The sequence below is a fragment of the Ascaphus truei genome, chromosome 17, assembly GCF_040206685.1.
Source record: "Ascaphus truei isolate aAscTru1 chromosome 17, aAscTru1.hap1, whole genome shotgun sequence".
NCBI classification, from domain to species: domain Eukaryota; kingdom Metazoa; phylum Chordata; class Amphibia; order Anura; family Ascaphidae; genus Ascaphus; species Ascaphus truei.
In genome coordinates, this window is record NC_134499.1 from 42,643,094 (window position 1) to 42,655,668 (window position 12,575).

Sequence of the window (12,575 nt, forward strand, 5' to 3'; positions counted from 1 at the left end):
AGTCCCATAGACAACACCAGCATTTGTCGTACAAATATATGGGTTTAAAAAAAAAAAAAAAAACACAAGACAAAATAAGTGTTTGAAATGAAAAAGTATTTAACTCAACAATTAGTACCGATAGGTGCTATTATAGACATATGTACCATAGGAGTCAATGTAAGAGTATGTGAGATTGAATGGATTTGCAGTGACCAAAGTGTGCAGGTATAAGGAGGTTCCAAATATTATTACTATCTGTATATCCCATTATGTTTTGAAATAGTTTCATCATAAAATATCACTGTAGCAAAGAAATATTGCATAGTTACCATAACTGGTAACAAAGTCCTATACTAATTTATGTTTTATTGATCAATCCAAAATGTGTTATAAGAAACAATGTAAAGGGGGATTAAGGCTGCACACCACAATATATAAACAAATACATACAGTTTACCGGTGCTGCTGGTTCAAGGAAGTACCTGCCAGGAATTTCCAAAGTACACTGAGGAAAAAGGAGAGAGATCCAGCGCTACACGGATTTCAAAATAATGAATTTATTGTGGCACAATAAATTCATTATTTTGAAATCCGTGTAGCGCTGGATCTCTCTCCTTTTTATAAGAAACAATAGCTTATTATCACAGACTTAATGAAACTTTAGTTAATAGGACCTTTACAATATTTAAGGTGCATCATAAATGGTGCTTGGAAGAGAAAAGGGAACCTATGGAACAGATATGATGGTTGGGAAAGAGAGAAGGGGTCTGGGATGTAGGGATCAGGGTTTATGGGGGTAGAAAGTCAATATGTATTTATAATATTTCACTGAAAGTCGTGTTGGGTAACACCGAATACAACTAAATGTGCAATAAAATATTCCACCAGGGAAGACATCCTGCTGTATGCTGCAGTACATTGCCAGCTCTGTATGTAATTGTTAAATGATTAACCAGAAATGTCCCCATCTGCAGTTTGTCTCCATCAAGGTTTTTCCTTGAACCATCACATTTAAAGCATATGTTACTATGCATGAGATAGAAAAGACTTACAATTATAATTGGGTTGCAACACTCAGATACATTGTGACAGTGCCAGATTACAGATTATTAACAAACATTATTGCAAAAATCCTGGGTGAACCATCTGTTTAGAACAAGTATATTTTATACATCTTTAACATCTTCTGCATCCTCTCCTGAAGCATTTTAGCAATGTACTTATTAGCTCTATTTTCCTGAGCATGTTTTCTATGATACCTAATTCCCTTATTCTGTACTTATTTTTACTCTTTCATATAATAAGACTTTTATTTTTTTAGATTATAAGAACTATTTGACAGATTTTATTTTGAGACTAACAGTGTGTTAACCCCTTATTCCTTTATATAGTCATACAAATTAGATCATAGTATTTTGCTCTGATCACTCATTAAACTATTTCGCCACACGGCATGGCCAATTTAGAGTAAAATGTTACCTGATGTATCAGTTGCAGCTGGCTACACAGACTGTCATATGTATATTATTTCAAGAACCAAAACAGAAAGGGATGGGCCAATATGGCATCAAATCCTTTATATAGAAAGTTCAAAAACAAATGAAAAGAATGCGCACACAACGTGAAACAAGGTAATAGTCTCCTTGACAAAGCGCCATAGTGGGCGTGAAACGTGGGAGGAGGAGATTTGTCATTTTATGTAGTTTTCATTAAAGACTTTTTTAACCTTCAAATCTGGTGAGTTCCCCAACTTCTTTTCATAGCAAGCGGTAGTCCACTCGATCATTTTTTGTTTTTGTGCCTGTATTTAGAGACCTGAGTCTCTCATGGCCTCCGTGGGTGATGAGATGTATTCTCCTCCTGTGATGTCTCTGGCGCTTGGGAGACGTACCGCTGGAGCCTGTGTAGTCCACAACGGATGGAGACATTCTCCAGAAAAGATGGGCGACCTCCATTGGTGGACAGAGGCCATCCCTCTACTTCGTAGAGTCTCCAGGACTGGCGTCCTTGTTGCTGCGGTAATTTATGGAAGTGACGTAGTAGTCCCGGAAGTGCGTCTTCCCTGTGCGCGCTGCGAGTAATAGGGACTGGGGCAGTATGCTGAGGCAAGGTAGCCGGCTTCAAACTAATCACAAGTGGGTCAATAGTGTGCTTGCTGAGTCAATCCAGGAGACACCACGGAGTAGAGGGACAAGCTCTGTCCACCAACGGAGGTCACCCATCGTTTCCGGAGAACATCTCCATCCATTGTGGACTACACAATGTGAGCGCATTCTTTTCATTTGTTTATGAACTTTCGATATAAAGGATTATATGCTATGTCTGAGCCCCCCTTTCTGTTCTTGTTCTTGAGGTTATCCGTTTCAAGAGGATTGGTCATCCTGACGTCTGGGGCAGCACACTTAGGCCTTCTCTCTACCATTGTGGACCGGTAAATGAACAATTACTAACTATCCACTGTACTTGTTCCCACATATTGCACTGACCTTGTTTTGATACAATCAGTGTAATCAGTTTTCAATCCTTTGTATCATTGTTTCTATGTGTACTTGCTGTAGTTTTGCATTTAAGGGTTACCTTCTATCAGTGGTTGTTTTATTATTTCTTTTTATTACATTTCCTAATTTGTCTATTAATTGTATTTCCAAATTATATTCCCACACTCTTCCCGAGAGGGATTTGTACACTTCCACCTTTGGGGTTCCCGCACCTAGCGCACCCCACCGTCCCCCAGTTTTTTCTCTCTGATATGTATATTATAACTTATTTTCATACTCTGCTAACACTGGTGAAATTACCGGTATTATTGTAAAGCTCTTAACAAGTTCATCAGTTATTTATTTTTGTAAGTGAAAATTAAGTGCAGTATAGCGCTCGCGTGACAACCTAAATAAACAAAAACGTGACAATGATAAATAAATGTGACAATGATAAATGAACCTGTGTATTTGAGTCCCAAAAAGAGTCCTTTGAGCTGCCCAAAAAGTTGCTCTGGTTATCTCACCACCAGAAATGGATATGAGAGTGATAAACCTCTCGTGGCGCTGAGGCAAGGAACGGCCTGTGAGATTCAACTGGACTGTACATAATGTCCTGTTCCTTAAATGAATACCTCAAGAGAGGGGAGACAAAACATAGAGAAACACTGCAATAGTGCATTACCCAAGGAACATATACAATGAGCATTTCTTGAAGCATTAGTTACTAAATCAATAATTGAGTCCCCACATTAATTGTCATTATAAGATCTTGCATTCTTCTGCCGCTGAAATTGAATTATTTACAGTGTGTACATTTACATAAGATATATCTAAACAACATTTTGGCAATGTTTGTATGTCAGTTGATTCATTTTACTTCTGGGCTTTTTAGTGGATGGCAAATCCAGAACTTTTTTTGGCCAACTTGAACACATTTACTGAGCATGTTGGCCGTGTACAGTAAAACACTCCTATTACTGTGCTAGTTTTCAGTATTACTGGCCATGCGGGAGAGTTACTGGTGCTTGACGGAAGAGTGAGTGATAGAGAGATAGAAACAGAGCAACAAGGAAGAGATTTTGTGCTGGATTCCAGTCTATATTGAATCATTTCCATGACAAGTACTGTAACGTAGCATGGGGCCATTTCTCTTGTAATGCTTAGTATCATCTTATTTCCATGCAACAGTGCTCTAAAGGACATTAGTAATCCAAAGACGCTTAACTCAGCACAATCTATTTCACTAAAGTCAAAGATGATCTTCAATGTGTAAATTAGGACTGTTGAATTCCTCCTGTAGATGAAAGCTGCAGTCTCACATGCCTTGTATCTCTTGTTCCCATTCCAGTACTGGATCAATGACCCCAAAGTGATGGTGATCGTGCAGCTTCATCGCTAGCTGAGGACATGGTTTTCCTTTTGCATCTACTACTGAAGACTCCCAAATCCTGATCATTAGTGACTGCTTCTGTTTGTAAGGTCTCGATATACAAACGCAGTACAAAGGATGAGGCAGAAGCAAAGATCAGGCAGGCTGATCTCAGGGCAGGCGGCAGGCAGGATAACGGTTAAACAGGCCGGGGTCACGGCATAGGCGGCAGGCACCGGCGGCAGGCAGGATAACGGTTAAACAGGCCGGGGTGACAGCAAGTAGAAGGCAGGCAGGGATCACTAACGTAGGTACAGGCGGCAGGCACAGGTGGCAGGCACAGGCGGCAGGCACAGGCAAGCGCCTATGGGTGGAGGATGCTTGTGATCACATTCTACCTAGAAACCTAGAAACACATTTTAAAAAAATGATGTTGTCACAAAATTATACGGTCACCAGATCCCACCCCATTCTCATTAGCCCAACAGCACGGGCTAATTAACGCATCTTACATTTTATGTACCCAAAAACAGAAAAGAAAAATTCTAAATTGCTATGTCAAAGAAAACCTTTATTTTCCCTACTGTATGTCTTATGTGTCCTGTTCTACTGTTAATTCAAATAATAGTAACGCATATAATGCAACTGTGTAAACAATTCAGGAGTTTTTTCATTGAGGCGTTTGAACACACGCCACAACTTTAGCACATAGAGTGACACAATGCTTAAATGGTGTGAGCTATTAGGGAACTCCCGCAGATTAAACATTCCATAGTAAAACATTACATTTAATAAAAAGTACCTGAGCTCTCTGTGCTGCTGCGCTGTTCTCTCTGTCACGTTATGTATCAACATCTTTTTTAAATGAGAATACTTTTGTGCACATAAATAAATATGACATTTAATTTGATAACTGTCTCGGGAGACCAGACCCCAGAATGAGAGAGTGAAATAAACGCTAGTTTATTCTGTCCGGAGCACACAGGGAGAAACACAATACAAGGACAATGCAATAACTCACCACAGACTCGTGGTACAGGGGATTACTAGCCCTCTCGGATGGTTTATCTTGTCGGATGGTTTATCTTGGTCATGATCACTCAGCTTTATCATAGCCTGACATGTGTGAGTGTATATATATATATATATATATATGTATATATATATATATATATATATACATACTATACAGACTTGAATGAAGAAGTCTTCCAGCTGCAGAGGTGTTATATGTGTAGCCATGTCTGGTCTTGGCTACTACCCTGCCCTGCCTAACATGTAAGTCCTGGTACAGTGCAGGCAGTGTTAGGCTCAACCTGGGTTTTCCCCAGCAGTGAGCAGCTTCCTTGAGTGACGAGGGAGACGGAACAAGACCTGTGTTCTGCCCAATCCTTGGCTCAGACCTTGAAACCTCTCCCAGGGTACTTAAGGGGCTGCACTTCCTAAATGTAGCCAGTTATCTCTCCCCTGAGAGAGACTGGTCTCACAGAAAAGGTGTATAGGGCTCTGTTACCTTCTATCTGCTCCCTTAGGGGAGTTGGAGTGAGTACCATACCTCCTGCTCCATCATGGAGTAGGGGAAGAGCTAAGACCGATCTCTGTTGCCCATGCCTGGGGGTTGAGTCCAGGGACCACCCTAAGGCTGGAGACCACGTGTTAGTGTGTGCAGTTGCTGACTTTGCTGTATTCTTTGCTGAGAGAATAAAGCTCTTCCTGTTACACAATATACTCCTGCCTGAGTTTGCAGTCTATCAGGGGGAGTACCTGAGAGTTCTTCCGCAGGGACTGCCACCAGCCCTCCTGGAGCCTGCGGCAGATGGAGGTGCTGTACCAAGAGTGAGGGGGAACCAATTATCACCCCTAAAGCCTGTCCTGTCTTCTCCAATAACATTGGCGGAATCTCAGACCTTCTGTGAGCAACAGGTACTCAGCACCACTACACACCTGGTAACAGGGGAATCTCCCAGAGGGTGGGGGAAACCCCGTTACATATGGAATATCACCTCTTTCTAAACTAAATATCATCCATAATCTTCAGTAACATGCTACTAGAACATTGAACTACAATACATCACTCCTATCATATCAACTTTCTTTCTCCTTGGTTTACGGTACAAGTTATGTTAGAGACCGGCTGCTCTCTTCCAATAAACAGCAAGAAGGTGTGGTTATCCCCAAGTGGAAACCAGTGCACCGTCACCGATCACGTTCTCCCTTCCAGGTCTGTGTGACTGTGAACAGTGGAGTTACGTCAACGTGATTTTGTTGGGGAATATATACAGTATGAGGTTCTCCTACCCTGAAGTGAAACACTGTTTCAAACGTTAGAAGCACGTATTCTTTACATGTGTACTAATGTACTAAAACGGTATATGCTTCTATTAGATTTATTTTTGTATCCCTCAGGTCACATTACAACACTGTAATGTTGTTCAATATTTACTGTACTTTGGATAAACCGAGACAATGTTACACAATGGACATGGTATATTCTGTGTTTGCTGTAAATGTTCAGGGCATTCGATGACAGATAGTTGGCAACTTCCCTAGCAAACAAAAAGAAAACGAAAATGCGCACAGATCCGCAGAGCGCTGAAATGTGTTGGTGTTTGTCAATTTTTTACTTTCAGTGGTGGAATAAGAGTGTTGCCTGCATGCCAGGCGAGGCTAAGGTTGCTGTTAAAAACCTAATTTATTAATGTGAATTGTTCCACATTTGATAGATGATGTGTTAGTAATTATCTTGCATTGCTCTTGAGGCTGTGGAGAAACTCAGATGACTTATTATTGGCTACATTGTTACATAAAATGCAGGTAGGACATAAAATATAATTGTAATTTCTTTGTTCAGATCCTCTTTCTAATATACCCAAAGCAAATACAATATTCCAAATAAAAGTAACTTTTATTTTCCTTCCCTTGATTGATGAACTGGTTAACTGTGTCTCACTTATTGAAACCATGTCTCTCAGCCACAATGTGTTCTAGAGTTTCTTCTGTGGGATTTTGTGTTTATAGAACTTTACAAAATATACAGCAACTGCCATCGCTGACTTTGCAAAATTCCTTGGCTTTCTTGTGCAAGACTGGGCAAACAGACAAAATACTATAATGACAAACAGTACGCAGCAAAGAAGTGATTGAGTACCAGCCAGAGAGACAACAGACGTTTACCATAAGATGATTACAAATGACCAAACAGTCAGTAAACGTACACTATGCCTCACTAACTAATTGTACTTGTCTTGGTTTTGGGGTGTAAGTAAACATGGAAGAAATATAAATCTTTTAATAAGCATTGGATGCTAATGAAGATATTATAGCCCTTATATGAAAAACAGTTAAGCAATAACTATTTATGGCTGATCAGGTCTGGCTCTACTACTACTGTACATGCTGGTTAATAGTCAAAGAAAACAGTACAGTGTGTAGTCAAGTGTGTTTCATGGAAAGAAAGCAACTTTCAAATATGTGTTAAATGCTAAAGAGAAACTTTTGTCCCTTTACTGGTATCCGCGTGACTTGTGGGCACATGTTGTATAACACATTCATTCTATATTTAATAAAAGTTCTGTACTTTAATATCTGGAGGAATTCATGTTATGTTATCCAACCATAATTTAACTGCATACAGGGTGTGTATTGCAACCATAAATTCTATAAGAGAGATCTGTAGGGTCACTGCTCTCTTGCTTTATTATGTTTTTTTTCTGATTCTGTTAACGGTGAACATATCATTATTGCAGTAAAAACACTGTAAAGTCCTGTATTCAATTTCAGGACTACATCTAGAATCTTAATAACTGCATTTTAATAACCTGTCGGTGTTCGGGATACTGTTCAACATGCTATAAAGTGGTCTTCCCCTTGCTAGACAAGATTTTAGACTTATGAGTTTGAATGAAGCTGATATCCCCTCCAGCAAAGAAAACTTCACAGCATTTCGGATAGGAACCACTGAAAAACCACATGGTGGTGATGTATCGAGGTCAATTTGGAGAAAAGGTGCATCTTGCGTGCGTTTCTGTCAATGCATTACGGGCTTTGCTCCAAGTTTTGTCTATGTGATGTGTGCCAGTTTGAGATTTAGGGAATTAAATTGTCAATAGACTATTTGAGTCAATAGGAGGAGTTAGAGAGGAGTACAATGATGCACAGATTAAAATTAGATGTATCACATTTTGAACCTCTATGCATCGATATTTTATATTGTAATTGTGTTCAAAAAATCCACGAAGTTTAAAGTGGTGTAACATGTCCTAGTTACCGGTTAGCAGCGTTCCATGTAGGAAGCAAGCAGGAAATGCTACAATGCGTCAGAGCCAACTACTATTCACACTTTCTTTACATTGAGCATCCCCCCCAGTATGGATCTGAGGCCCGCGGACTCGCCCTTCACTGTGTCTTTGTTGTGGAAATGATTATGGTTCCTATTCAACAACATGACTATAAGCAGAGAGTCTGATCCGACCTCTACATTTATCCTCTAGGAAAATCCCTTTGTGTGTTTACGGACCAGGGAAACGCTATATTTTATACCGCGTTGTGGGATGAGCAATTAAACTTAATATGACAAAGATTCATAACACGGAATGAAACACGGACAAAACAAAATTTGAAACGCCATCAATTTGTGGCTTTTGTCATCAAAGTGTCCTAGTATTGTCAAACTTCAGTTAAATACGGTAATGTCTGGCAATTTTAATTGTCACATTATTGTGTGATATTATACGAGCCAATAAATAACAAAAGCCAAAGATTCCCAATTCTACATACAATGTGACAAAAAATATATATATATACATATATAGTTAAATATTTAACTGTTTGTCTTCTCATAAGTAAGGGTCATTTTAGTTAAACTCTTTAGCCAAAGTGTTATCAGCCTGCAGCCACGTCACAGCATGACCAGTCTGCAGCCACGTCACGGCATGACCACTATGCAGCCATGTCACGGCATGACCACTATGCAGCCACGTCATGGCATGACTACTCTGCAGCCACGTCATGGCATGACCACTCCTGCCACGTCACGGCATAACCACTCTGCCGCCACGTCACGGCATGACCACTCTGCAGCCACGTCACGGCATGACCACTCTGCAGCCACGTCACGGAATGACCACTCTGCAGCCACGTCACAGCATGACCACTCCTGCCACGTCACGGCATAACCACTCTGCAGCCACGTCACGGCATGACCACTCTGCAGCCACGTCACGGCATGACCACTCTGCAGCCACGTCACGGAATGACCACTCTGCAGCCACGTCACGGCATGACCACTCCTGCCACGTCACGGCATAACCACTCTGCAGCCACGTCACGGCATGACCACTCTGCAGCCACGTCACGGCATGACCACTCTGCAGCCACGTCATGGCATAACCACTCTGCAGCCACGTCATGGCATAACCACTCTGCAGGCCCTAACACTACCTGTGAAAATTCTTATTGTGGCCAGGCCCCTCTGGGTCCCCCTTGCTGCCCTTACCTGAGATGGGCGCCGCCATCTTACTGTAGCCGCGCATGCGCAGGGAAGCCTAGCACAGGCGCAGACGGGTCCCGACAGCCGGCGGCCTTTTAGGAGCTTGCGCATGCGCACGCGCAATAGCATTGGCCATTACAGAATAAGGCTCCACGAGGGACTACAATCAGCAGCAGCCTCAGGGGCTGTGAGTCACATGTAGCACAGCCAACCAATAGGGCTCCTAGGAGTTCCCTGCAGTAAAGAGATATATTTGGCGTGCTTGAGAGCCAAGCCAGTCGAAGCTGGGACATAGAAGGGTGAGGGTGTGTGTGCAGGGTGTCAATGGCCCCTGCACTAGGCCTGAGACCCCCTTATAGGCCCCAGCTAGGCCCCGACCCCCCCATACATTTGTGGCTGCTACAGGGACAGGCCCAATAGATAGCGACAGTTCCCCCGTAGTTGCAAAGTGTCAGGGACACAGCACAACGCCGCGCAGTATCTGCGGCCTGTGGTCTGGGATCAGACCACAACCGAATTAGACTCTCTTCATAGTGGGACACTTCAGCGGGAGTCCACCCCACGTAGAGGCGGACGCCATCGCAGACAAAGTCGCTGGATCAGCGGATCCCTGTTACCGTTCAGCAGTACCTGGGTGCTGGAGCACCTGGGCAGGTACTATAACAAGTGCACCAACTATACTGTACACACTGTGAGCAGCGCGGTCACACACTTCAGGGTGGGTTGGCTACTGTGGACACCAGGTTGGTTAGTTGCCCGGGGCACCTTAGTACGTTGGGGACACTCTCACCGTGGTGTGGGCTAGGTGGTTGGACAGTAGGATACAGTGTGTGGGTATGGCCGTGCGAGGCCTGAGTTAGTGATACACTGTGTACTTATTGTATTGGGTCCTGTGAAGGGGTTATCCGACGATGTCAGGATCCCTCACAGGTGGAGGCGCTGTCACCGGATGGATCAGGTACATCCCAGGCTCCCAGCAGCGGAGGCTCAGGCATCTTATGAGCTGCAGGTAAAAGCACCACACACACACTCAGTAACCGCCACATCTCCCATAGGGTGGGGGAAACAAGCTACATTATTTACCTCTTTAACGGAGGGAGAAATGCCTCAATAGACAAGTGTTCCACCGGTGCATGAGAAAACCTGCTACTTTTAAAGAGGGGAGGAATGAACTTAAACCCAGGGAGGAATAAATAACCCGCGTTTCCACTGAGAGTCAGGACTCCGGCAACGACGTTGTCCAGAAAGGCGGCTGTTGTCTGTCACAGCGATCACGCGCTGTATGAAGTAAAATGAAAATGTAGATACTGAATACCCCTTCAACTCTCACATTATTGCGACTTGAAAATAAATAAGTTTAATATAATATCACACAGCGCAAAAAACTTCCAGGTAACAATCTCATTCACACCCAAAACTAATTATTCTCAAGAAGGCTGTGAATGTTGAACATAGGTAGATGAGGTTGAAAAAAGACATATGTCCATCGAGTTCAACCTGTGTTACATTTAGACGACAGATTCTTTATCCTATATTTGTATTTACAGTATATACAGTATATTGACCCAGAGGAAGGCAAACACAAAACCCCAGTGACATATCATCTAATGATACAGCTAAACCCCGTTATAACGCGGGTCTCGGGGTCCACCCCGAGACCACCGCGTTACTAACGGGGTCGCGAAAAAAATAAATGGCCGCCGCTTTAATGCAGGTTCATCCCGCGGGACAGGAGATGGGAGCGGGCATGTCCCTCCGCTCCCCGCTTCCCCCTGTCACCGCGGGACAGCCCGCGGGGCAGGAGATGGGAGCGGGGATGTCCCTCCGGTCTCCGCTTCCCCCTGTCACCGCGGGACAGCCCGCGGGGCAGGAGATGGGAGCGGGCATGTCCCTCCGGTCCCCGCTTCCCCCTGTCACCGCGTGACAGGCCGCGGGGCAGGAGATGGGAGCGGGGATGTCCCTCCGCTCCCCGCTTCCCCCTGTCACCGCAGGACAGCTCGCGGGGAAGGAGATGGGAGCGGGGATGTCCCTCCGGTCCCCGCTTACCTCTGATCCCTCCACGTGCCCGGTGCTCCCGCTGCCTGCATGGAGGTGGTAGCGGGGGGGGTTTCTTCTCCCCACCGCTGTCCCTGGCGCTCCCGCTGCCTTCGCGGGAGGAGGGGGGGAGCGGGTGGTGGTGCTGGTCGCGGCCTTTCCTCTGCTCCGACCCCACCCCCGTCTGTGTAGAGTGAGAGAGTGTGTGTGTGTATGTATATATGGGAGAGAAAGTGTGTGTGTGTATATGGGTGAGTGTGTGTAAGTGTCTGTGAGTGTGTGTGAGTGTGTGTGAGTGTCTGTGAGTGTCTGTGAGTGTGTGTAAGTGTGTGCAGTGTGTGTGCAGTGTGCAGTGTGTGTGCAGTGTGTCAGTGTGTGCAGTGTGAGCAATGAGCAGTGTTTGTGCAGTGTGCAGTGTGTGTGCAGTGTGTCAGTGTGTGCAGTGTGAGCAATGAGGAGTGTGTGTGCAGTGTACAGTGTGTGTGCAGTCTGTGAGTGTGTGTAAGTGTGTGTGAGTGTGTGTGAGTGTCTGTGAGTGTCTAAGTGTGTGTAAGTGTCTGAATGTGTGAGAGTGTGTGTGAGTGTGTGTGAGTGTCTGTGAGTGTGTGTGAGTGTGTGCAGTGTGCAGTGTGTGTGCAGTGTGTGTGCAGTGTGTCAGTGTGTGCAGTGTGAGCAATGAGCAGTGTGTCAGTGTGAGCAATGAGCAGTGTGTGTGCAGTGTGCAGTGTGTGTGCAGTGTGTCAGTGTGTGCAGTGTGAGCAATGAGCAGTGTGTGTGCAGTGTGCAGTGTGTGTGCAGTGTGTGTGCAGTGTGTCCAGTGTGAGCAATGAGCAGTGTGTGTGCAGTGTGCAGTGTGTGTGCAGTGTGTCAGTGTGTGCAGTGTGAGCAATGAGCAGTGTGTGTGCAGTGTGCAGTGTGTCAGTGTGTGCAGTGTGAGCAATGAGCAGTGTGTGTGCAGTGTGCAGTGTGTGTGCAGTGTGTCAGTGTGTGCAGTGTGAGCAATGAGCAGTGTGTGTGCAGTGTGCAGTGTGTGTGCAGTGTGTGTGCAGTGTGTCAGTGTGAGCAATGAGCAGTGTGTGCAGTGTGTCAGTGTGTGCAGTGTGAGCAATGAGCAGTGTGTGTGCAGTGTGCAGTGTGTGTGCAGTGTGTCAGTGTGTGCAGTGTGAGCAATGAGCAGTGTGTGTGCAGTGTGCAGTGTGTGTGCAGTGTGTCAGTGTGTGCA